This window comes from Mixophyes fleayi, chromosome 3 (assembly GCF_038048845.1).
Source record: "Mixophyes fleayi isolate aMixFle1 chromosome 3, aMixFle1.hap1, whole genome shotgun sequence".
Taxonomy (NCBI): domain Eukaryota; kingdom Metazoa; phylum Chordata; class Amphibia; order Anura; family Limnodynastidae; genus Mixophyes; species Mixophyes fleayi.
The window spans coordinates 74,985,448-75,012,601 of record NC_134404.1 but is presented as its reverse complement, the minus strand read 5'-3'; the positions used below and the strand labels follow the sequence as shown (position 1 = coordinate 75,012,601).

The window sequence follows — 27,154 nt, the reverse complement described above, 5'->3', positions numbered from 1 at the left end:
TTTTCTTTAATTTTTCAGGTCCTCAGAAGGGGATGAGGCCCATTACTGATGGATGAGAAGTGACTAGCATTATTTGCAATTACATACACCTGTATTGATAATGTTTGAATACTTTGTTGTTTTGAGTTTTGTACTGATGCTTTATTTTTTTGCATTTATTATTTGATGATGTTGCATTTGCAAATATATAAGGTTTTCAGTTTTTAAATATTTAAGGGGGGATTACCATGTTTTTTGTTTTGAACCAACACCACTTTTGGACACGTTACAGGTCTATATTTCAAATCCATTTATATTGTAATGTTCATGTACTTGCAAACTATGTAGGAGCCTGAGTAAGGCTCCTACATATGTAAATAATGTAACGATATTTCATTTGTAGTTGGTTTTTAATTTGGACAACTTTCTTTAAATTATAGTAAAAAATGTCTGATGCTGGCCATGGCCCCCGAACCAGGCGCCAACATAACTTCACATTGCAAGAAATTGAAATATTGGTTGAAATGACAATAGAGAAATTTCACACCCATAAAAGACATCTGTCAGCCATTGAGAAATCACGCCGTTGGGAAGAAATAATCCAACAAGTAAACGCCATTGCTCCATTTCGGCATACGCACAATGAAGTGAAGAAATGAAGTGAGGAAACGGTAAAATGAATTGGTTGTCAAAAAGCATATATATTTCTAAATTACTCTAAACATAGTTCCAGACTCACGAATGTTACCTTGGAACAAATCTTACCAGTGTAAGTCATTTGAATTTGAATGCCAGATTTGTACCTAGGAAATGTGCATTGTAGTGTCAAAGAGCAGTTGTACTAATTTACATGTTACTTTGAGTCAATTATCCACCCAGGTCAAGGGACACACATTTAGCGTTTCTGTGTGGGTATGTTTTTGGACATGTAAATGTAAATCGTAACAGAACAATGTGATATTCCCTGGTTTTTACTGTATAAAAATTGTCAAAATAACATACTTCTCTCTTTGGTACAGCTGGGCTGACTATAAACAAAATTTAAAGAAAAAACTTATAGAGGCTAGGAGGCACGCTCAAGGAACGGGTGGTGGCCCACTACAGCACCTTATACTAACGCCCCTTGAGGAGCGAGCCAGTGTGGCAATATCATAGGAGTCTCTTGTTGGTGGGCCGAATTGATACCGGCAGCGACCCACCACTAACATGGACATTATCTCCCCTAGGTACATTCACTATTGTTGGCTTAAGGTTTGTGTTTTGTTTATTGCACCTCTATCAGTATGCACATCATAGCAGTGGCGGATCCAGGGGAGGGGGGGGGCAAGGGGGGCAATCGCCCCCCCTAGCAGTGACTTGTTGCCGGCAGCTGCACAGTATGTGCAGGTCCGTTCGGCAGTGACAGTGTGCTGCCCGGCTGCTCTGATTGTGTTTTAAACACAATCAGAGCAGCGGGACAGCACACTGCCACTGCCGAGCGGACCTGCACATAGTGTGCAGCCGCTGGCAGCCTTAGAAATCAAAAAGGGGGCGGGGCCTAAATAGCCCCCCCTAAGATCGCCCCGGGTAAATCAATAGTTTAGATCCGCCCCTGCATCATAGTGACTGTAATTTTTTTTTGCAGAGCCTCAAATGTGTCAATCTTTGTTTGCAAGCTAACCCTAAACCTAAAATCTTAGTCATCTTAATGAATGCATCACTATTGTCATTAATGTAATGTTTTTGTTTTTTAATGTAAACTTAATAGGGTTATATTTTTTTTAACAGAGCGGGTGCAGGAGGCACAAAGTGAAGTGGAAACTCAAAATGTAGAAGTAGTGGAGGTGGCTGCCCGTGATGTTGAGGGCACTCGGAGGGAGCCTGCAGCACTCTTGAGGCAGCAGACACTTTCGCACATAAGCCAACACTTTGAATCTGTCACTGAGTCCCTTGACTTCAATGTTCGTAATATGGCCAATACCCTCACCTGTGTAGAGCACAATTTTGACCAACACATGAACAGTTTAAATTCTACCCTCACAAATATGTGCACCCTCTTGTCCCAAATCGTCCATATTATGCAAACTTCACATCGCCCTCCATTAAATGTCACCCCTTCACCTACTCCAGACCCTCAGCTCACTGATCCAAATAATTTCCAAGTTTCTATTTTTCTGCTTCCTTCCCCTTCTCATCCTCCTTTCCCTTCTCATCTTCCTGGCCCTTCTCATCCTTCAGCACACCGCTCGGCACGCCCCTGCTTACACCCCTGGCCAGGCCCCTGCCTACCCCCCTGGCTACCCCCGCCCAGGCCACTGCCCGTTCATCACGCCATGGATCACACCCTGCTGACCAAGAGAGTTCTGATGCTTCCTCTGAGCCCTCAACATCACGGGTGACAAGGAATCAATCCCATGTTTCCGCCTCAAAGAGGGCGAAAAAGAAAAAAATGATTTTTTTGCTTTGATTTCGTTATAAATTCAAATTAGCAACATTTATAATGAGTAATAAATTTTACATTTTTTGGAACATGTTTGATTTTCTTTTTAAATTATGCAGACATAGGAAAAGGTAACATCTTGGGGATTGTGAGTACACTGTAAAATTAGTACATTGGCTCAACCTAACTTTAAACACTAAAATATCCAAACCACAACATTACTGTTTACTAAGCAATGTGTTTCCAAAGTTGCATTCAAATGATGAATATTTACAAGTTGCTGGTGAGTATAACCAAACACATACACAAGCATCCCCTCCCCCACCCCCCAAATATAATATGCAGCAAAAACCCAAAACATGCCTTATTGGTCTGGAGTTTGGCCCTCAATCAGTAGGGATATTAAATTTCATTTAAAAATACAATTTCACATGTACCAAAGCATGTGGTATTGAAGGGGGAGTGACATTTATAATCTGGATCCAAATATATATTTTCGGTCTATCATGTCTTGTGTAAACTGTGAAAATATTTAAAAAAAAGATTTAAAGATTTTAAAAAAAGATTAAAATGCATATTACAGATGAAAATAGAGATGCATTGTTATTGTGTAACCTAAAATGTCTTACAATAATTTAAAGTGTCTATAAAAGAGTAAATTAAAATGTAACTCTCAATACAAATAAAAGACCATTATAGAAAGCCACACCAGAAAAACAAAGTATAGAATCCTAACCAACTTCAAATGTGCATGAATCAGTCTTTTATAGTGGATTGTAATGAGACAAGTATATGCAGGTGTATGGGACACTGTGGTATCAGATGACGAGATCTGATGCTGGGTCTATGCAATGCTGTTTACGAAAATCTGTTGTTTACTTTTATACTGATTAAAAAATGTTTGACATTATTTCTGATCGTGAATTATTCTGATATGCATTAGCATACACTTTCTTATTTCAATTTTTATAAACCAAAGCATGATCCTTTGTGTTGCTAAAGCTGGGTATACACTACAGGGTTTTTGTTCAACAATCGGCTCAACCAGCCGACATACGACCGCTCATTCGAAAGTCGGGTCAGTGTATGTAGTGACACGATGGTCGAAAGTCTGCCAAAATTGACAATTGTCGCCTCATTTGGTCGGTTGTATCTTTCAATATTTTCGTTCCAATCTCCTTTCGATTGTGTAATGTGTAAAAATTTTCAAACGATCCACGACAACCCTACGATACTTCCTCGACCTGGGGGGCCTGTGTATGTAAATTTATGATGCCTGTACCAGTCCCACGTGGTGCGGTATCCGCACATCAGTGACTTGCGTTTTGTATACATGTGTATTGCACCTGTCTGGTTGCAGACCATTACACTTGTGTAAAGCACGTGTGTTATTACCCTTTGCATCTATATTGGGAACCTATTCATATTTACCCTTTGTAAACTTATACCTTTATAACCTATTAAACTTATAAAGTCATATTTACCTTTATTAACTAATATTTGTAAAATACCCAAAATAAACCACACAGTGTTAATGCAACAGTGTTTTTGCAGGAAAAAGTACAAACATTTTTATTGTAGAATATGACAAGTGAAAAAAATAGTATTACACTTTAAAGGTGCTAGTGGTTTGTGGTAGAACAGTTCCAAACAGCATACACATTTCAACAAAAGTATTCTCAAGGTTTTTTTTCTTGATGTCGGTTATATTCCCTTGTGTTTCTTTAAAATAATCCTGGAGCTTTAGAACTTTTTATTCTCCCTCAGAACTTTCATTGGATATGATGATGGTATCTAGGAAACAAGAAAATAAAAAATGTTTACCATTAAACTTCTATATCTGCAATAAAGTTAATCAAAGTCTTAATCCAACACCAGAAATAGCCTCATTTGCTCACCTTGCACATTGCTCGAGATCAGTTTGTGTTGTGGTCCCTCTGGCACAATTGCAACAATAGCGGCTTAACCTCCATAGATTCTGGAAAACAGGCACCATTTTGGTTATTATAATGGGTATGTGCCCAAAGCATTTAGTTGTCTATACATGTTCATTGAAATACCTTTGTGTATAACTTCTTTCATATCTTAGTATTCAACATCAATTTTTTCTTGTTTGATAACAGGTTACATTAATGGTATCTAAACAGGCCTTCTCACCGTTAATTCTTCGTTCTGACAAACCAAAAAACTATGTTACAAATTAGGCGTTTACATTGCTTTGTGTGAAACTAGAATGAAATAAAGCCCTTCAAACAGGTACACTACATGTGCTAGTGACCTTTTTTAATGTCGTAGTCATCCCGGTTCAGTACTTTGACCATCATCTCCACCTCTCTTGAGCTCATTGGATTTGCTCTTTGCTCTTCTGGAGTATCTCCATCCTCCACCTTAACTTTTTTAACATTATTTGGTCCTTCCAGCACCATCTCTGACTCTGTCTCCATCTCCATAGTTCCAATCCCCACTGACACCTTCTCCTCACCCGCAACCCCCACTGACACCTTCTCACCCGCAACCCCCACTGACACCTTCTCCTCACCCGCAACACCCACTGACACTTTCTCCTCACTTGTCATCTTCTCACACTCCTCGGTGCCAGATAGGTTCTTGATGTGGCTTATTCCCTTTGATTTCTTTACCTACGAAACAAGGAAATAAAAAATGTTTCCCGCAATAATAGCGGGCTCAACCTCCATGTATTCTGGAAAACAGGCGCCATTGTGGTTATTATAACGTTACAGGTATGTGCCCAAAGCATTTAGTTGCCTATACATGTTCACTGAAATACCTTTGTGTCTAACTTATTTCATATCTTTTTCTTTTTCAATTTTTTCTTGTTTGATAACAGGTGTTACATTAGTGGTATCAGTGGTATCTAAACAGGCCTTCTCACCGTTAATTCTTCGTTCTGACAAAAAAATATCTATGATACAAATCAGGCATTTGCATTGCTTCATGTGAAACTAGAATGAAATACATAAAGTTCTTCAAACAGGGACACTACATGTGCTACTCACTTTTTTAATGTTTCTACGAATTCGCTCCAGTCTCCTTTCCACTTTATTATTAAGGTCCGACCACCGATTCTGGACTTGGAATTTATTTATTTTCTTTCCAAGTTTTTCCTTCAGTAATTGCAGTAGTTGCATTATCACTTCCTTTCTATTATTAACTTTTCTGTACTTTTGCTTTTGACGGTCATAGTCGTACTGTTTTTTTACCATCATATCCACCTCTCTTGGGCTCATTGACTTTGCTTTTTTAACTGCAGTAAATTTTATTTCCTTGTCTTCTTGAACATCTCCACCCCCACCTTAACTTTTTGAACATTTTTTGACCCTTCCGGCACCATCTCTGACTGGGTCTCCTTCTCCATAGCTGCAACCCCCACTGACCCCTTTTCCTCACCCGCCATTTTCTCTCGTTCCTCGGTGCCAGACAGGTTCCTCTGTCATTTTATACATTCAGACATGGCCGTTCGTTTCTGCTGTGGACCACTCAGCGATGATGCCCGCAGAGAATGGAGCATTGTGGGTGATGCCTATTCATGTATAATAACCTGTATGGAGATTTTTTGCTATAACATTAACCCATGGACCCAGGACCATTGCATACAATGGGATTTTATAATTGTTTTTAACTGTACATTGGTTCACATATATGGTAAGTTCTTTCTGATAAGTGCATACATGTGTACTTGCATTGCTTTATTGTACACCACAGATGTAAAATATGTTTATTTTTATTGTAGTCAAACAGAACACAATGGCTTACGAAAGAAATGCTGACCTAATGAACAATTTTATTGAGACATACAGGGCTCACCCTTGTTTGTGGAAAGCCAAATCCAAAGATTATTCAAACAGAATGATGCGTAACGTGGCGACGCAAGAGCTGGTAAAAGCATGTCTGCCACATCACCCTGGAGCAACTGTGGGCAAAAAGCAAGATCCAGAACCTTAGGACTGTGTATAAAAAAAATTAAATAAAAAATTGATGCCGCCAAAACATCAGGAGCTGCAGCTGAAAACGTGTATATGCCAAAGCTATGGTTCTTTGATTTATTACACTCTGTGAGGGACCAAGAAACACCACGTATGTAAACTAGCAGCATGCCCACAGACAGTAGTTCCTCCACAGAGGTAGAGCAAGCATGTGTTATACCTGCAAGTGGCACAGTAAGTACAGTACATTATGATGTTGTCATGTAACAGGTTTATTCATTTTAAAAGAATCAACAAAACAATGAAAATACATAACATGTACATAAACACTTGTCATAAGCAATCATTCTGCCATGGCAGGACACCATTCCCATTGAAATACGTAAGGTACGCCTCCCGATTTAATTTAGCCAATGTACTACTATTTCTAGAGTGTCCACACTCTAATGGTGTCAAGCCCACTACCTCCGTATCCTCGGCATAAGTGTCCACATAGGCCTGAGTGATGCGTCCACTGTTGCTTTTACGCCATAGAAAGTTATGCAGAACACAACAGGCCACCACTACTTTGTCAAATTTGTCCAAACGCAGGTTTATGGCAGAATGAAAAACTCGGAACCTGTTAGTTAGAATCCCAAAGGCATTTTCCACTACACGCAGAGCGCGTGACATTCTGTAATTAAATATATGCCTTTCAATGCTCAGATTTCTTTGTGGGTACGGTTTTAATAAATTATTGTGCAATGCAAAGGCGTCATCTGCCACAAACACAAAGGTTAGTCCATATTTTGTGCTACTCCGAGATGGAATGTTACGGGCATTGTTTTCTAGTTTGTTATGGAAGGTAGTACGCTTCAATGCACCTCCATCTGAGACTCTTACATTTTTTCCAATGTCTAAAAACAAGAATTCATAGTTCGCATCTGCTATGGGCATTAAAATAATGATAAAAAAATCCTTTATAATTAAAGTAAAAAGATCCACTGTTTGATGGTGGCATTATTCTGACATGTTTGTCGTCAATGGCACCACCGCAATTTGGAAAATTACAAAGCCTCTCAAAGTCCTCTGTCGATGGAAAGTGAAACATAAAGACGTGTAAATAGGTTACATTTGAACATGCATGCAATTGCATACCCTCATTATTTCTATTTTGCTCTTTTTCAGCCTGCACTCCCGTCTGATGGCCTCTTGCTGGATGCTGCAGGCCAGGAAGCTACAACAAGTAATAGCACTGCACGTGAAAGCCAGCTTACTGCTGATAGCCAGGACGTGACCCAAGCTGATACACTAGCAAAAAACATTCAGAAGCGAAAGAGACGTAGAATAAGGGAAATACAAGAAAGTGATGCACTAACAGATAAGATGCTTGATTGCGCTAACACTTTGATAACAAAAAGAAAGGAACAGGACACATTTGATTTCCTGGAAGCAACAGTAGCTAGCAAAATGAGAAGTAGTAGCAAGCGCATACAAGATGAAATTGGGCGGCTGCTGTGTGACCGCATGTGTAGGGTTAACGCTGAAGATTTGTGGCCGGACACAGTTATTTCCCCATCTAACCGCAGACACAAACAATCATACACATTTCACACAGCACAGTCTAGCATGCTACCATGGGCGGACAAAGCATAATGTCGCAACCGTGTTTGACATCCACACCAATAGCATCAGGAAGGAAGCCACATTACGCTGGGGACACATCTGAAATGGACACAAGTGAAATTTTGCACTACCAACAATTATAAACTGTTGGTCTGGTACAAATAATTATTGCATTGCACTTTACAAGTTAAATGCATTTTTAAAATTTTATGTATAATAATAAACCTCTATTTTTTTTTTATAATGAATACTATTGCTTTTTTACCAACCTTCATATACTGATCACAGAGAACTTCGATGATCGCATCACAGGTGTCAGGTATTATCATACCAAGAGCTTGAGGCAAAATAGTTGTGCTGTATTTCAGATCTGTCAGTGTCCTCCCTGTTGCCAAAACTTAGCTTTGCCACCAGTCTTTGCTCTGGCGGTATGGATCTCCTTAAATGGGTGTTCTCCCTCTGGATGAGAGGGGTTACTAGTTAAAGCAGTCCCTGAAAAGTAACATCATCATTAATACGAAGGAAATTCTTAAAGTCATCTGGGTTGTTGTCCCGTATCATCTGTAACAGGGGCATATAAGAGAATGTGTCTCTCCTCTTGAATCAATCTTTGCTCCAACAAGATCTATTCTTTCTCCTTATTTCTCTTTGGTTCCGTACGTGCAGTCTTCTTGCCACAGCAAGCAGGAAAAGTGCCGTTGCTTTTACTTCTTCTACTGTATCCATTGTAGTTGAAAAAATAGGAATGAATGAAGAGACAGTGTAGCCTTCTATTTTTATGAGGTTTTGGGTGTTAACTATAGTGAAAACTCTGCCCGTTTATGCTAATGTCTTTGGCATATCGTTACATGCCCCGCAAATGTTGCTTCAGTGTGTACGAAATTAAAATCATTCTTCACAACAACATGGCTGTAAAAAGTCGCTAACAGGACGGCTGCTCTTCCCTTTACCGTTTAAAACAAGGCTAGTGTGTATGCAGTCCATGGACCGAGCGATCGGACCATCGATTGGATGTAGAATCGATCGGCATAAAAAGTTGGTGGAAAATTCTGTAGTCTGTAGCTTAAGAAGGTGTGTGCAATTGTTCATTTAATTATGGTCATTAACACTTTAGGATGCCACTAGGTTCTGTGTTGTGTTGGATGTTTGGTTCAATCTGAAGTATGCCTTACTGGTTAGCCTAATGAGCTGGCACCAGTAAAGTCATGAGTTTAAATGTAGAATCATACCTGTATCTGCGTGGACTTTGCATATCACCATGTTACTGCGGATTCACTCCAATGTGTCACTTAGAGAAGAGTATGCTTGTATATGGTTTGGAGCTTACTATGGCTAGTGTTGTGCATATTTATGATTGCAAATTATTAGCCGTTACATCCGCATCCACAGTTATTTTCAATTCAAACTTACAGATGACACATTCTTCGTGTTGGCGAACAAGAGAATGTGTGCGTGTAATTCTTTATTGTTTATCCTTAAACCTTCATGTTGCCAGTAATGCATGTGTTGTGTTGTGAATTTCCATATCCAATTATTTAAACTGTGCATGTATCAAGGATTTAGGCAACTAATATTTCATTGTAGAATTGATAATAATAACTTAATTGATTGACTGTTACATTAATTTAAATGATTAAAGTAAAACAGTTTGTTATGAGAGACGTGGATGCTCAGCTTTTCCTTCTAGTCTATTTCATGCCCATATTGTTTCAACTTGCATGTTGGTTAGACAATCCACTTTTCATCAGTGGGTTCATGAGTTCAATTCCTGACCCCTTTTGTGGAATATGGCTAAATTGCATGTTGAAAATTGTAGGCAGCTACAACACAGAAAAGCAGCTGTTCAGAATAAGTTGATTCCAAAGACGTATAGGAAATATCCACAAGCAAAAGCTAAAAAAACCTATTTGCCCAAAAAAAAAAAAAAATTACAATCAATTTAAACTCCTATTATTATTATTATTATTATTATTATTATTATTATTATTATTATATTATACATGAATGATTCTCAATATCCAACTATTTAAACTGTGCATGTACCAAGGATTTAGGGCTATAATATTTCAAAATATAATTATTGACATTAATAAAAAATTACAAAGAAGAAAAGCTTGTTATGAAAAGTTGATGGTTTGGAACTTACTACTCAGGGCCATCTTTTTCATTGGGCACGATGGGCAGGTGCCCAGGGGCCCCACGGGCAAGGGGGCCCCATAGGCAAGTCTCTTAATAAGAATAAATAATCCTGCAAAAAAAAAATCCTGCAAAAGAAAAACTTCAAGGGTCACTGAGCGAGTACATTTAAAAAAAAAAGCAGTGCATCGAGGCCCCTATATATTATTTATATATAATATATATATATATATATATATATATATATATATATATATATATATATTATATATAGGGCCCCCGATGCACTGCTTTGCCCGGGGGCCCGTAATGTTGTTAAGATGGCCCTGTTACTACTCACCTCTTCCTTCTAGTCTATTTCCTTCACCTGCATGTTGGCTTAGTGGTTAGACAATCCACTATCCACCTTTAAACAGTGGAAACCTCAGTTTGAATCCTCACCAATGCACTTATCTCTCTGGAGTTTATATATCCTCCCCATGTTTGTGTGTATTTCCTATGTGTCCCTTGTGTAAGAGTACGCTCGGTTTAAGTTCACACAATTTATGCGAACAAGTTAAGCTGTTATGCTTTCATATTATTACCAGCGTATTGTTAGCCGTTTTGACAAATATCAGCAAGTAACTGTTACTTTACATTGTAATTTATTACAATTGTGTTTGAAATTAAAAAAGGTTGCTTTTAAAATAAAGTACACAATGTTTAATATAAATATAATATTTTTTTATCAAAAACATTTTTTTTTTATGTGAAGTGCATTAAGATGTATGTTGTGCATGTTTAATTGTGAGTATTTTAAAAGAACAAAGCTATTTGAACAGTTTAGTGTTGTTATTCAGCGTGACTGCTCTAGCTGCTTTGGATTTAAACATGACCCTGAGCTTCCTTACGTTTAAGCAAGAAGTTAAGATAAAACTCACAGCATTTCTTCTCAACTATCTGATGGATACGGAGGTAACACCTACTCTTCTTAACTCAGTATAGATAGCGCCTATTCTTCTTAGCCCCGTACGGATCTCCGCCCATTCCCCTCCCATTCCTATCCCTTTTTTTTTAACTGTTGAAAATCTTCTTAAGTGTACTTAAGAAGGATTTTTATCTTAAGAAATTCTTAGCATACACAACGGATTTTCCTTCTTATCTCCCTTTTCTGGTCATGCGCAGAGAAGATTCTCGTAAGATCCGCAAAAAACGGCACATCCAATTGCTAATGAATCAGGTGCATAGTGTCCGGAGAATGTACATTTTTCCACTGACTTTTGTGTCATCAATCATTTATGAAATGTTAAATGTTATGATTCCACAACAACATCTTGCAATTTTAAAGACAGAAAGTCAGGTTTAAATTATAAGGTTTAGGGTTTATCATTTCTTTGGCGATGGATTCAACAAAAGGCTATCTAATATGGCAACAATAATGAAAGTGGAAACACTTTTCATTTACCATAGTCTTTCCATTAATTCAAGACATATTTATCAAAGTACTGCTTTGCCATGACAATGAACTTTATCCCAAAAACAACATTTCCACTGCATTTCAGCCCTGACACAAAAGGTCAGGTGACATCAGGTCAGTGATTCTCTCGTTAACACAGGTGAGACTGTTTATGAGGACAAGGCTAGAGATCACTTGGTCATGCTGACTAAGTTAGAATCACAGACTGGAAGCTTTAAAAGAGGGTGGTGCTTGAAATCATAGTTCTTCTGTTAACCATGGCTGCCTGCAAGGAAACACGTGCAGTCATCATTGCTTTGCACAAAAAAGGCTTCACATGCAACCATATTGCTGCTAGTAAGATTGCACCTAAATCAACCATTTATTGGATCATCAAGAACTTCAAGGAGAGATGTTAAATAGTTGTGAAGAAAGCTTCAGGGTGCCCAAGAACGTCCAGTAAACGCCAGGACCATCTCCTAAAGTTGATTCAGCTGCGGGATCAGGGCACTACCAGTACAGAGCTAGCTCAGAAATAGCAGCAGGCAGGAGTGTGTGCATCTGCATGCACAGTGAGGTGAAGAAATTTTGGAGGATGTCCTGGCGTCAAGAAGGCCAGCAAAGAAGCCACTTCTCTACAGGAAAAACATCAGGGACAGACTGATTTTCTGCAAAAGGTACATGGACTGGACTGCTGAGGACTGTGGTAAAGTAATTTTCTCTGATGAATCCCCTTTCAGATTGTTTGGGGCATCTGGAAAAACGCTTGCCCGGAGAAGGAAAGGTGAGCGCTACAATCAGTCCTGTGCCCTGCCAACAGTAAAGCATCCTCAGACCATTCATGTGTGGGGTTGCTTCTCAGTCAAGGGAGTGGGCTCACTCAAAATTTTGCCTAAGAACACAGCCATGAATAAAGAATGGTACCAAAACATCCTCCAAGAGCAACTTCTCCAAACCATCCACGAACAGTTTTGGTGATGAACAATGCCTTTTCCAGCATGATGGAGCACCTTGCCATAAGGCAAAAGTGATAACTAAGTGGCTCAGGGACCAAAACATCGAAATTTTGGGTCCATGGCCAGGAAACTGCTCAGACCTTAATCCCATTTAGAACTTGTGGTCAATCCTCAAGAGGCGGGTGAACAAATAAAAACCCACAAATTCTGACAAACTCCAAGCATTGATTAGGTAAGAATGGGCGGCCATCAGTCAGTTTGTGGCCCAGAAGCTGATTGACAGCATAACAGGGTGAATTTCAAAGGTCTTCAAAAAGAAGGGTCAACACTGCAAATATTGACTCTTTGTATACACTTAATGTAATTGTCAATAAAAGCCTTTGACACTTATTAAATGCTTATAATTTTACTTCAGTATACCATAGCAACATCTGACAAAAAAGGTTTCAAACTTTGAAAACTAATACTTGTGTCATTCTCAAAACTTTTGGCCATGACTGTAGACACCACAGTGCTGCAAAAGTTAAATACCTCCACTGTCAATGTGTACACAAACAGCCGTTCAAGGGTAATATATACAATACTGTGCAAAAGCTGTGTGGAAAAGCAGGTGTGGAAAAAATGCTCAAAAAAAAGTTGTTGGCACAGTGCCTCCTAATGTTCTATATATATATATATATATATATATATATATATATATATATATATATATATATATATGACAACAAATGTGTTGCTGGATAGCGTCCTTTAAAAATATGCTAATTTTCCTTCCACTTTGGTGTAGGCAGAAATTTGTCCCACGGATGATTACACAACACTGTCAATAAATTTAAGTTCTTACAGTTGTGTAGTGGTGACTGTGTCCTTGTATTCCTTCTGTCCAGATGTCCTGTATGTTCACTTTATCTCTTAGGTAATCCAAACGGAAATTAAAATCATACACTGATGTTCTCTGTCCCGGGCGCCGACGACCGTTGCCGGTGTCTGTGGTGTTCACAGATCCCAGAATTCCAATTTATCGGCAGTGATCCTATGGCAGCTTGTAAGGGTCAGTTCTATAAATGAGATAAGTATAAACCCTATGCATTTCTTCGTCGGTATTGCCGACTTCCTTAGGGGATCAATGTGGAAGGTGTGTAAAAAATGCTGCAAAGTAAGAATGCTTTCAAAAATAGAAGTGTTAATAGTTTATTTTTATCAATTAACAAAATGCAAAGTGAATGAACATAAGAGAAATCGAAATCAAATCAATATTTGGTGTGACCACCCTTTGCCTTCAAAACAGCATCAATACAGCATTTTTTCCACACCTGTCTAAAACTTTTGCAGTACTGTGTATATATGTGTGTGTGTGTGTGTGTGTGTGTGTGTGTGTGTGTGTGTGTGTGTGTGTGTGTGTGTAAATATATTGTAAGAATATATATTTTATAGTATAGGACCAGTGATTTCATACATGTAAAAGTATTAAAGCAATTGCTTATAAAGAACATTTATTAGTAGTGTAACAATCAAATTTGTCATGTGTAAGTTTAGGGTTCACTAGTTATAAATGAGCGAATTAGGGAGTAATAGGATATGATTTAGAAAATTAGTTCAATTATATAGATTTCATATTGATTTCAGTATACATTGAATGTATCAATTTCTGGGATTTATTGCATGATATTCACCACTGTTATTATAGTGTCATCAATACTTTTCATTGCTATAATCAAACATATAATATAAAACATATTTTTGGTTGTCTGCGTGAATCAGATTAAATATTACCAGGGAACTATAGGGAGAGATTTCCTGAATCATCCTTGGTACTTATATCTCGAATATTTATCTTAAGTGTAGTATAGATTCAGATGGAGGCACTAACCGCTCAATAATACCTAGTAAAAGTGTGTTACTCATACTATACATTCGGCTCTTTATAATAAACAGGAATTGTCTTTACCATCAATTTCTGTGCCCTAAATATGAACATTTACTGCTTGAACAAGTATATTGGGAAATCTTGATTTATTGATATCATGACAGGACATTTATATTAGGGATGTGCACCGGCGACTTTTGAGGTCTCGTGTTTTGTGTTTTGGATCCGGATTTTCGTTATTTTTGAGGTTCGGATTTGTCTCGCAAAACACTTGACGAAAGGTCTCGGTTCGGATTTAAGGTATTGGATTCGGATTTTTTTTGAAAAAAACATAAAAAGTTTAAAAATCAAGTTTTTGGGCTTATTTTCACTCCTAGGCTATTATTAACCTCAATAACATTCAATAACAAGCATTTCCACTAATTTACAGTGTATTCTGAATCTGAACACCTCACAATATAGTTATTAGTCCAAAACGTTGCAACAAGGTATCTTTCTGGACTGCGTAGAGGAGTGGGTCACCACAATATATATTAAAAACCCTGAACTTTTATGATTCGCACCAATAATTGTACCTGGACTGCGTAGAGGAGTGGGTCACCACAATATATTAAAAACCCTGAACTTTTATGAATCGCACCAATAAATGTACCTGGACTGCGTAGAGGAGTGGGTCACCACAATATATATAATAAGAAAACCATCAACTGGTTTGATTCGCACCAATAAATGTACCTGGACTGCGTAGAGGAGTGGGTCACCACAATATATTAAAAACCCTGAACTTTTATGAATCGCACCAATAAATGTACCTGGACTGCGTAGAGGAGTGGGTCACCACAATATATTAAAAACCCTGAACTTTTATGAATCGCACCAATAAATGTACCTGGACTGCGTAGAGGAGTGGGTCACCACAATATATATAATAAGAAAACCATCAACTTGTTTGATTCGCACCAATAAATGTACCTGGACTGCGTAGAGGAGTGGGTCACCACAATATATTAAAAACCCTGAACTTTTATGAATCGCACCAATAAATGTACCTGGACTGCGTAGAGGAGTGGGTCACCACAATATATTAAAAACCCTGAACTTTTATGAATCGCACCAATAAATGTACCTGGACTGCGTAGAGGAGTGGGTCACCACAATATATTAAAAACCCTGAACTTTTATGAATCGCACCAATAAATGTACCTGGACTGCGTAGAGGAGTGGGTCACCACAATATATATAATAAGAAAACCATCAACTTGTTTGATTCGCACCAATAAATGTACCTGGACTGCGTAGAGGAGTGGGCACTGGGCACCACAATAAAATATATAAAAAACCTTCAACAGGTCTGCATTACACTACACATACGGCTGCTCCTCCATCCTCTCCATCATATACATGTTGGAGTTTTAGCGTGTGACAACCTCTTGTTTTTGATAATGTCAGTGCATTTTGAATATTTTTCAATTTGCCCCACACCACTGAATGTACTTTATCTATGATACGCATCTATCTATCTTGACTGCGTAGTGTGGTGGCCCCGGTACACAATTTGGTACCGGGGCCACAATAAAATAAATACACCCTCCACGTGTCAGAATTCCACCAAACAAGTATCTGGACTGCGTAGTGGGGTGGCCCCGGTACCCAACTTGATACCGGGGCCACAATAAAATAAATACACCCTCCACGTGTCAGAATTCCACCAAACAAGTATCTGGACTGCGTAGTGGGGTGGCCCCGGTACCCAACTTGATACCGGGGCCACAATAAAATAAATACACCCTCCACGTGTCAGAATTCCACCAAACAAGTATCTGGACTGCGTAGTGGGGTGGCCCCGGTACCCAACTTGATACCGGGGCCACAATAAAATAAATACACCCTCCACGTGTCAGAATTCCACCAAACAAGTATCTGGACTGCGTAGTGGGGTGGCCCCGGTACCCAACTTGATACCGGGGCCACAATAAAATAAATACACCCTCCACGTGTCAGAATTCCACCAAACAAGTATCTGGACTGCGTAGTGGGGTGGCCCCGGTACCCAACTTGATACCGGGGCCACAATACCTCCTCCAAACATGCTACAGACAATTCGTCATTGAGATCCCATTAAGTATGTTAAAGACAGACAGGGTCCAAGTGTTATTAGTTGACTTTGTAAAGAAAAAAACTGTCCCTGTTGCACATAGTCGTGCAATGAAGACTTACTTTTTCATTTAAAGGCACGATCTTTCAAGTGTAGTGTTTGTAAGTCTAAGTCATATTATACTTTTGGTAAAATTGGTTTTTTTTGTTCCTCTTTATGTTAATTAATTAGTAATAGAATTAAAGTAGGAAATAGAATTAAATAGAATTAAAGTAGGAAATAGAGTGGTATAGAGTTGTAGTGTGGTATAGATAGAGTGGTCCACACAATATAATAATAAAACCCTCAACTGGTCTGAATTCCACCAAACAAGTATCTTGACTGCGTAGTGTGGTGGCCCCGGTACACAATTTGGTACCGAGGCCACAATATAATTAAAAACCCCTCCACGTGTCGGAATTCCACCAAACAAGTATCTGGACTGCATAGTGGGGTGGCCCCGGTACCCAATTTGATACCGGGGCCACAATACCTCCTCAAAACATGCTCCAGACAATTCGTCATTGACAGACCCCAGACAGACAGGGTCGTAGTGTTACTGTTTGACTTTGTAAACCCAAAAAAATGTCCCTGTTGCACTTGCACATAGTCGTGCAATCAAGACTGACTTTTTCATTTAAAGGCACGATCTTTAAAGTGTCAGAAAGAGAGAGAAGACACAGGAGAGGAGAGTTGTAGCTGGGGAACTGGGGTGGAAGCTCCCAGGCTCCCCCAGCATTGCCTGGAAGTCTGAGCGTGGTGACTGAGCCAGGGCAAGGAATGTGTGCCCTGGATGAGGGGGAGAACTCCATGCCACTATAGTGAACCCAAGAGAGAGGGGGACACTGCACATGGAAGAGGCCCTGGAGTGAGGGCTGCTACAAGAGGCATGGTAGCTGTAGTGTCAGATCCTGAGGCTGAGAGTACACAGAGTGACGTGTCAGAGCACAGGAGACATTATCCCCGCAGAGGAGGGATGAGCTGCAGTTGAGAGGTCTGCTGTTGAAATAGGACATGCACACTTTAACAAACCAATCATTTCAGCGACAGGGCCTACCAAACAACTTTGGCTGAAATGATTGGTTTGTTTGGGCCCCCACACCAAAAAAGCTATTCATCTCTCCCTGTACAGACTAAACAGGCTCTACTGAGGCAAGATGTCGTCCTCATCCTCAACCTCTGATTCCTCTCCCCCTACAGTGTGTACTTCCTCCTCATCACACATTATCAATTCGTCCCCGCTGGACTCCACAACCACAGGTCCCTCTGTAGTATCTGGAGGGCAGTGCTGTACTTCATTGAGGAATTGATTATTCATTTTTATAAACATCATTTTTTCAACGTTGTGAGGAAGCAACCTCCTTCGCCGCTCACTGACCAGGTTCCCCGCTGCACTAAAAACTCTTTCCGAGTACACACTGGAGGGGGGACAACTCAGTTAAAAAATAGAGCCAGTTTGTACAGGGGCTTCCAAACTGCCTTTTGGAGTTCTACCACGTCACTACCTCTAGTTAATTTAGATTGCAAGGCTTGTAAATATAAATACTTTGAAGATAAAAAAAAGCAGGCTGCACAGACTGTGGAGCTAGAAAGTGAAATTAAAAGGACCACGTTACTTTGGTGGCTATCTATGCCCCCCCCCCCGCCCTACACTTGTAGTTGAATATAAATAAAGCAGCCTGCATAGACTGTAGAACTAGCAATTCAAATATACAAAGAAATGGACAAAGGCAGTTTGGTATCTGTCTGCATCAGATCCCCTCTCCACTAGGAGTAAAACAGAAAACTTTTCAGCCGTTATATAATCTAGAATATAAATAGAAATTGAGAAATGCAATTTGGTATCTGTCTGCATCATAATCATCAACATCCTCCTCAGCGCCAGCTACATCAATATCCTCCTCCCAGTGCACAACATTCACACCTTCATTAGCCAAATCTGTAACTGGACTGTGGGTGATCCTTCCAGCATATGCAGAGGGCGTGCTGCAAATGCTGGATGGAGTCACCTCTTCCCGTACAGTGATGGGAAGGTCAGGGTTCACAACCAACAACACCCTTGGACTCGCCTTGGGGATTTGTGATGTCATCTGTTTAGAAGGCAGAGTTCTTTGCTGTTTTGTTGTTGTTGCTGACAGCATAACTCTCTTAAATTTTTTGTAGGGGGGGGGGGGAGGAGGGCTTTGATCCTTGGGTGAAGTTGGACCACTAGTCATGAACACGGGACAGGGCCTAAGCCGTTCCTTGCCACTACTTGTCGTAATTGGCATATTGCCAACTTTACGTTTCTCCTCAGATGATTTTAAGTTTCTTTTTTTGCTGTTTTTTGAGAACTTGGGCTTTTTGGATTTTACATGCCCTGTACTAGGAGATTGGGCATCGTGCTTGCCAGACGACGTTGATGGCATTTCATCGTCTATGTCATGACTAGTGGCAGCAGCTTCAGCATTAGGAGGAAGTGGGTCTTGATCTTTCCCTACTTTATCCTCCAAATTTTTGCTCTCCATTATATGTAGCACAAGATACTGCAGAATGTGTGAACTTGGTAATATTGCAGTACCAATGGACTTATAATGCTGGATTGGTTTTGCAAATTTGGTTATAATTATTATATATTTTTTTTTTTTTTTAATTTTTTTTTTTTTTTTACTTTTTTTTTATTTTTTAAAAACTTGGGAATAATGGGGAAATAACTATGCCCTTAGAAGCACAGAGCACAGGACACAGCACCACTGGACTGAACAGGACACGGCACAGGACCCAGCAGCACTACGGAACTCAGCAGGACAGAGCACAGGACACAGCACCACTGGACTGATACTGCAGAATGTGTAAACTTTGTAATATTGCAGTACCACTGGACTTTTACTGCTGAATGTGTGAACTTGGTAATATTGCAGTACCAATGGACTTATAATGCTGGATTGGTTTTGCAAATTTGGTTATAATTATTATATATTTTTTTTTTTTTTAAATTTTTTATTTTTTTTTACTTTTTTTTTATTTTTTACAAACTTGGGAATAATGGGGAAATAACTATGCCCTTAGAAGCACAGAGCACAGGACACAGCACCACTGGACTGAACAGGACACGGCACAGGACCCAGCAGCACTACGGAACTCAGCAGGACAGAGCACAGGACACAGCACCACTGGACTGATACTGCAGAATGTGTAAACTTTGTAATATTGCAGTACCACTGGACTTTTACTGCTGAATGTGTGAACTTGGTAATATTGCAGTACCAATGGGCTTATACTGCAGGATTGGTTGTGAAAATTTTGTGGTAATTAAAAAATATTAAAGTAGCTTTTGGTATTTTATAAAAAAAACTTTTTTTTATTTTTTTAAACACAGGGGAATATTGGGGAAATAACTATGCCCTTAGAAGCACAGAGCACAGGACACAGCACCACTGGACTGAACAGGACACAGCACAGGACCCAGCAGCACCACTGACCTCAGAAGGACAGAGCACAGCACACAGCACCACTGGACTGATACTGCAGAACACAGCACAGCACAGCACAGCACAGCACAGCACTAAACAGCACAGCACTAAACAGCACAGCACTAAACAGCACAGAGGACCACCTAACACACCCTCCCTCTACCCTGATCAATGCCCGAGTGAAGATGGCGGCGACTAGCGGGTAATTTATAGGATCCGAGTATCGCGAGATCCGACAACGGGATTATGAGTCAGAGCCTCAGTTTCACTTTTGAATTTGGCGCCAATACCCGGATCTGTCTCGGATCCGACTCGGATCCGCAACGTTCGGGTGGGCTCGGATTTCAGAAATCCGAGCGCGCTCATCCCTAATTTATATAGCCTTTTGTGACATTTGTTATTTGAATTATATCCTTGGCATCCTTGCTGTAGTTAGCCCACTACTGTCGTGCATGAGTCACACTTTAATATTCTTGCTCTATTACAATGTTGTACTCCTACACACTTGTCACAATGATACTAACATAGGCATCAGTAAATGGGAGAGCTTGGAACACAAAGTGGCAGTGTGCTTCCGGTTTTTAAGAGTTTAAGCAGTGGGGACACTGTTAATCTACAATATATGAGGCAGGGAATCCCCTGCAGACATTGGCTCAGATTTATCAAATGATTTTAGAATACACAAGCTGCTGACACTTTATAACATGTTATTCAGTTCTATTAGGTCAATGCACACTGCTGTATTGACCTAATAAGCATATCCAGGACATTAGAGCAGGGAAATGCATTGCCTGTACCTAACCATAAGCAGGATGTGTTGCTATTGCATCTAAAATCTAGTATTAGATGAAGTGCACTATGCTAAACTTGAATTCAGTGTTTTATTTTGCCTGATTCTCAGGTAAAATCACCAATTTTACCACACTATTCTGTATCCTCGTGCCGGTCTCATGATCCAAAACTGCTTTTGAAGTCCATGTTCTGTATACCATCCAATGCATGCAAAGGTTGTTCCTGGGCATCAACATAATATCTGCCTGCGTCAATTATGTGGGTGGGGCTTCTATAGAAAAGAGCAGTGCTGGACCATTCACAGACAGGCCGCATCAGGTGAACACCATATCAGGTGACAGGCCGCATCAGGTGAACACCATATCAGGTGACAGGCTGCATAAGGCTTACACCATATCAGGTGACAGGCTGCATCAGGCGAACACCATATCAGGTGACAGGCCGCATCTGGCGAACACCATATCAGGTGACAGCCTGCATCAGGAGAACTCCATATCAGGTTATAGGCCGCATCAGTGAACACCATATCAGGTGACAGGCCGCATCAGGGGAACACCATATCAGGTGACAGCCTGCATCAGGTGAACACCATATCAGGTGACAGGTTGCATCAGGCGAACACCATATCAGGTGACAGGTCGCATCAGGCGAACACCATATCAAGTGACAGGTCGCATCAGGCGAACACCATATCAGGTGACAGGCTGCATCAGGAGAACACCATATCCGGTGACAGGCTGCATTAGGAGAACACCATATCAGGTGACAGGCCGCATCAGGTGAACACCATATCAGGTGACAGGCCGCATCAGGTGAACACCATATCAGGTTACAGGCCGCATCAGCGAACACCATATCAGGTGACAGCCTGCATCAGGTGAACACCATATCAGGTGACAGGTCGCATCAGGTGAACACCATATCAGGTGACAGGCTGCATCAGGCGAACACCATATCAGGTTACAGGCCACATCAGCGAACACCATATCAGGTGACAGCCTGCATCAGGTGAACACCATATCAGGTGACAGGTCGCATCAGGTGAACACCATATCAGGTGACAGGTCGCATCAGGGGAACACCATATCAGGTGACAGGTCGCATCAGGGGAACACCATATCAGGTGACAGGTCGCATCAGGGGAACACCATATCAGGTGACAGGCCGCATCAGGAGAACACCATATCAGGTGACAGGCTGCATCAGGAGAACACCATATCAGGTGACAGGCCGCATCAGGTGAACACCATATCAGGTGACAGGCCGCATCAGGTGACAGGTCGCATCAGGCGATCACCATATCAGGTGACAGGCCGCATCAGGGGAACACCATATCAGGTGACAGGCTGCATCAGATGAACACCATATCAGGTGACAGGCTGCATCAGGTGAACACCATATCAGGTGACAGGCCGTATCAGATGAACACCATATCAGGTGACAGGCTGCATCAGGAGAACACCATATCAGGTGACAGGCCGTATCAGATGAACACCATATCAGGTGACAGGCTGCATCAGGTGAACACCATATCAGGTGACAGGCTGCATCAGGTGAACACCATATCAGGTGACAGGCTGCATCAGATGAACACCATATCAGGTGACAGGCTGCATCAGATGAACACCATATCAGGTGACAGGCTGCATCAGGGGAACACCATATCAGGTGACAGGCTGCATCAGGAGAACACCATATCAGGTGACAGGCTGCATCAGGTGAACACCATATTAGGTGACAGGCTGCATCAGGTGAACACCATATCAGGTGACAGGCTGCATCAGATGAACACCATATCAGGTGACAGGCCGTATCAGATGAACACCATATCAGGTGACAGGCTGCATCAGGTGAACACCATATCAGGTGACAGGCTGCATCAGATGAACACCATATCAGGTGACAGGCTGCATCAGGAGAACACCATATCAGGTGACAGGCCGCATCAGGGGAACACCATATCAGGTGACAGGCCGCATCAGGGGAACACCATATCAGGTGACAGGCTGCATCAGATGAACACCATATCAGGTGACAGGCCGTATCAGATGAACACCATATCAGGTGACAGGCTGCATCAGGTGAACACCATATCAGGTGACAGGCTGCATCAGGTGAACACCATATCAGGTGACAGGCTGCATCAGATGAACACCATATCAGGTGACAGGCTGCATCAGATGAACACCATATCAGGTGACATGCCGTATCAGATGAACACCATATCAGGTGACAGGCTGCATCAGGTGAACACCATATTAGGTGACAGGCTGCATCAGGTGAAGACCATATCAGGTGACAGGCTGCATCAGGAGAACACCATATCAGGTGACAGGCTGCATCAGGAGAACACCATATCAGGTGACAGGCCGCATCAGGGGAACACCATATCAGGTGACAGGCCGTATCAGATGAACACCATATCAGGTGACAGGCTGCATCAGGTGAACACCATATCAGGTGACAGGCTGCATCAGGAGAACACCATATCAGGTGACAGGCCGCATCAGGGGAACACCATATCAGGTGACAGGCCGTATCAGATGAACACCATATCAGGTGACAGGCTGCATCAGGTGAACACCATATCAGGTGACAGCCTGCATCAGGCGAACACCATATCAGGTGACAGGCTGCATCAGGTGAACACCATATCAGGTGACAGGCTGCATCAGGTGAACACCATATCAGGTGACAGGCTGCATCAGATGAACACCATATCAGGTGACAGGCTGCATCAGGTGAACACTGTAGCTATCACAGGTAAATAAAATGCAGGTTTTAATCCTAATTTAGTGAACTCCACCTAACTCCTAAGTTTAACGGAACTAAACTGGTGCAATGCATGATAGGATGCTTGAAATATTCGGGAGATTTAGAACTGTTGTATATACTAAATGCTGTGACACATGTGCCCTGTGTTGTCTTCTGCATAGGTAAACCAAGGGGGGGGGGGGTTCTAGTGCCTGGAACCCCCCCCCCCCTCCCAGCTTGGGGCACTGTATGCTTGAGGTGGCTGGACCCCGCCCCGGGACCAGCCACTTTGCAGCTTGTGTGCAAATCGTTTCTGTCTGCACTGTTCACAGCCATCTCATCCCTGCTGTGTGTCTCCTTCCCTCTCTCCCCTTCTGTATGTGCCCGCCACTTTCTCTCCCACTGCCTGCATGTCTCGTGTGCAGCAGGAGAACACAAGATACAGCGCTAGATGAAGAGGGTAAGTGTGTGAATCTGTGTGTGTGTGTGTGTTTGAGATTATCATGTGCTTTTAATGTAAGTGGGTGGGATTTAATGTATAAATACAACAGTTCCTTTGTAAACATAGGTTTGGAGAGACGTTTAATATAACTGTGAAGTGTAGGGGAGTATATTATGTGATGTGTATGGGGTGTGAAATATTAATTTCATTGTATTGTGAGCGTGGGAGCTTTTAATTTATTGGTGGGGTGAAGGTTGGGGATAACTAATTTAATAGTGGGGTTATGGCGCACCTATTAAGAGTGGGATAATGGGACTATTCATTTAATGCTGGGTTGGTTTGGGTGCTATTAATTGAATGTGTAGCTGAGTTTGGGGAGAGGGAGAGCTATTTCTTAAAAGTAAATGCTAATTATTTAATGTTTGGGAGGAGATAGGTTTATTTATTAAATGCAAATACTATTAATTTAATGTTGGGGTTGTTTGGGGTGAAATTATTATTTTTATTAGAGGTGAATGACATTAATTTACTGTCCGGGTTGGTTGCTGAGTGGCTTAACTATTAAACGTGGGTGCTTTTGATTTAATATCGAGCTACTTTGGGGAAGGGAGGCCTACTGTGTTCACTCATTGCTGGGATTCCTATATCATATACCTGTCCTTTTTTCAAACAGGGAACCAACATTCCAGTATCCAGACAAACAGCAACTGAGGTTAGTGCAAGAGCACCAGCAACAAGTAGTGAAAGCAGCAAGAACAGCTAGGAGAGAGCAGGACAGCCTGCCAACAGGACTAGTCCTGACTGTAGGGACAGTTGGAAGGTATGTCCTGCTTGGCATGGCTCTGCTTGAAAAGGGGAGAGCTGCGTGCACCTAACAGTAGTGCACGCAGCATTGCCCGTGTACATGATGGGGATAGGAAGAGTTGGAGAGCCAAGTATTGTCTAAAATTATAGCTACTCCCCCATACATGCTGGTCACAGCAACTCGCGGTGTTGCGTGGAAACCCCTCTCTACAAATCCTGCGATTGCCCCTGCTTTGTGCTTTCCGATATGAGCAAAACATCTGGAAAGAGACACTCAAACACTTACATCAGGCCTAGGCAGCCTGCTGCACTCCAGCTATTGTGAAATTACAAGCCCCAGCATGCTTTGCCAGCTGATAACCAGTCAATAGCTGGCAGGGTATGTTAGGTTGTCTAGACCTGATCAATATCATGGGAAAACACTTTTTATTGCATAAGTGATAAAGTATGACATTTCATCCACATTTGAAATAAATACCATAGAGTCAGATTACACTTTACAGGTATGCTTGTAGTATAATAATCAAAACTTTGCTGCTTGTAAATACCTTTTTCCATTGATCTACTATTTATTGCCGTGGTCTGAAATGGCAGCCTGTTTGGACCTTTTTCTAGTGATTTGAATGTTACAGAATGAGTACAGGGCATTCACATAGCTTGACCTAGCAAGTTAGTCTGGCTTCTCATTGCACTGTTATCGTTTAGCTTATTAGTTTGCATATTCTCAACAATTATTGTTTTTTTCTTACAGTCTGTAGGTAACTGATGCAACTTCACCCAGAAAATAGACACTAGCCCTTTCTATCACCACGGCAGCTGTCATAATTATTTGACATTTTCAGGCCCAGGACTTCCTGACATGGTAACCATAGCAACAGGCAGAGGCAAGCTCTCTGATTATATCTGTATTTATTTTAGATAAAGGTCTACTGCACCTTGTCTATGTTTCACAATTCACAAAAGGTCTATTTTCACATTGACACTGGTTGGAGCATTTTTCTTGTGTAAAATATTAACTCTGTTGCTCACAGTTGAGAGAAGTAGCTGAGTATTTAAGGGAATCTAGCTGACGAACCCAGTTCAATTTCTTTACCTCATTTATGCTTTGAATTTTCTCATATGCATTATATATCGAGATCCGTGTTTCCCAAACCCAGTTCTCAGGGACTCCTAAAAGTGCATGTTCTCCATATCTCTTTGCTGAAGCACAGGTGTAGTCATTACTGACTGACACATATTGAAATATCCACAGGTAGCATAACTCATTTCACTTGTGACCTGGAAAACCTGCACTGTCAGGGGTCCTTGAGGACTGGGTTTGAGAAACACCAATCTAGATGGTCCTACCAACATAATTCAAGGTGAATGACTCCACAAACTAAAAGTGCACCTATGTTTACAGGGAGGGAACCAGAATATATATTAGGTATATATATATATATATATATATATATATATATATATATATATATATATATAGTAGCAAACTTCTGGTGAAACACATGTGAACAACTTCTAGACTTTTTACTTTGTTTTAATGCTAGGATGGTAAAGTACTTGACACCACAAAGATTACATAGAGTTTATTGTAACACTAAATAAACACAGACCAGCTCTGTATACACTGGCCAGATTTTCAAGCATCGGTCAACCTGAACAAAGAACAAACAGAGTTTTATACCTGACACTCCTCCCACAGCCCTAGCTTGATGGAAAGGTGATATTCCTACCTTCCCTTTAAAAGAGCTTTCTCTCACCTGCTTCTGTTTGATTACTCCTACTACAGACAGAAATCAAACTTATTACTATTATTTTGTCACACATATATCCTCTACCCATTTATCTCTAAACTAGGTGCACTGTTGCACAAATATTTTACTCTACTTGCATCCTTTCTCTGCGGATTGCCAGCTAAATGCTTCCTTGCCCCTATCGTCAAGTAGGGGGGCATGGACTTCGCGAGGAGTGCAAATTTTCATGACAGCACATCTGCATTTTTATGCACAAACCCGGGTCTATGTTGTACTGAGAACTTGAAAGGTTACAGTGCCAAAAAGCAGCGGGTTATCTTAGATTTACCTCCTGGTTATTCTGCATCCACCCCAATGGTGCATGGTCACTTATTAACATGAATTTTCTGCCTAGGAGACAATAGTGCAGAGCTTCTGTAGCCCATTTTATGGCAGACATTCCTTCTCCACTGTGGCATATTTTTCTTTCCTTGGAAGTAACTTCAGACTTAGGTACAGGACAGGGTTTTCTTCTCCATCCTTCTCCTGCGACAAGACAGCACCTAAGCTGACACATGAGGCATCAGTTTGATGAAAGAACCTCCAGCTAAAGACTAGCGCTTGTAGAACTGAGGGCTAAACGAAGATCTGACCAAGCGGCTTCTGCAGAGTCAGACCAGGCTAAGGTATCTTGACAACGTTTGT

General features: G+C 41.0%; 1 long non-coding RNA gene across 1 annotated transcript in view; it reads left to right on the top strand.

The window, feature by feature from the left end:
* Window positions 1–17,159: 17,159 nt before the first annotated feature.
* The window catches only part of LOC142143738 (uncharacterized), a 713,023-nt gene continuing 703,028 nt past the window's right edge, over window positions 17,160–27,154 (top strand). Inside the window, exon 1 of the long non-coding RNA XR_012689572.1 lies at window positions 17,160–17,469. This is a non-coding gene — a long non-coding RNA (uncharacterized LOC142143738). The remainder of the gene's footprint in view (window positions 17,470–27,154) is intronic.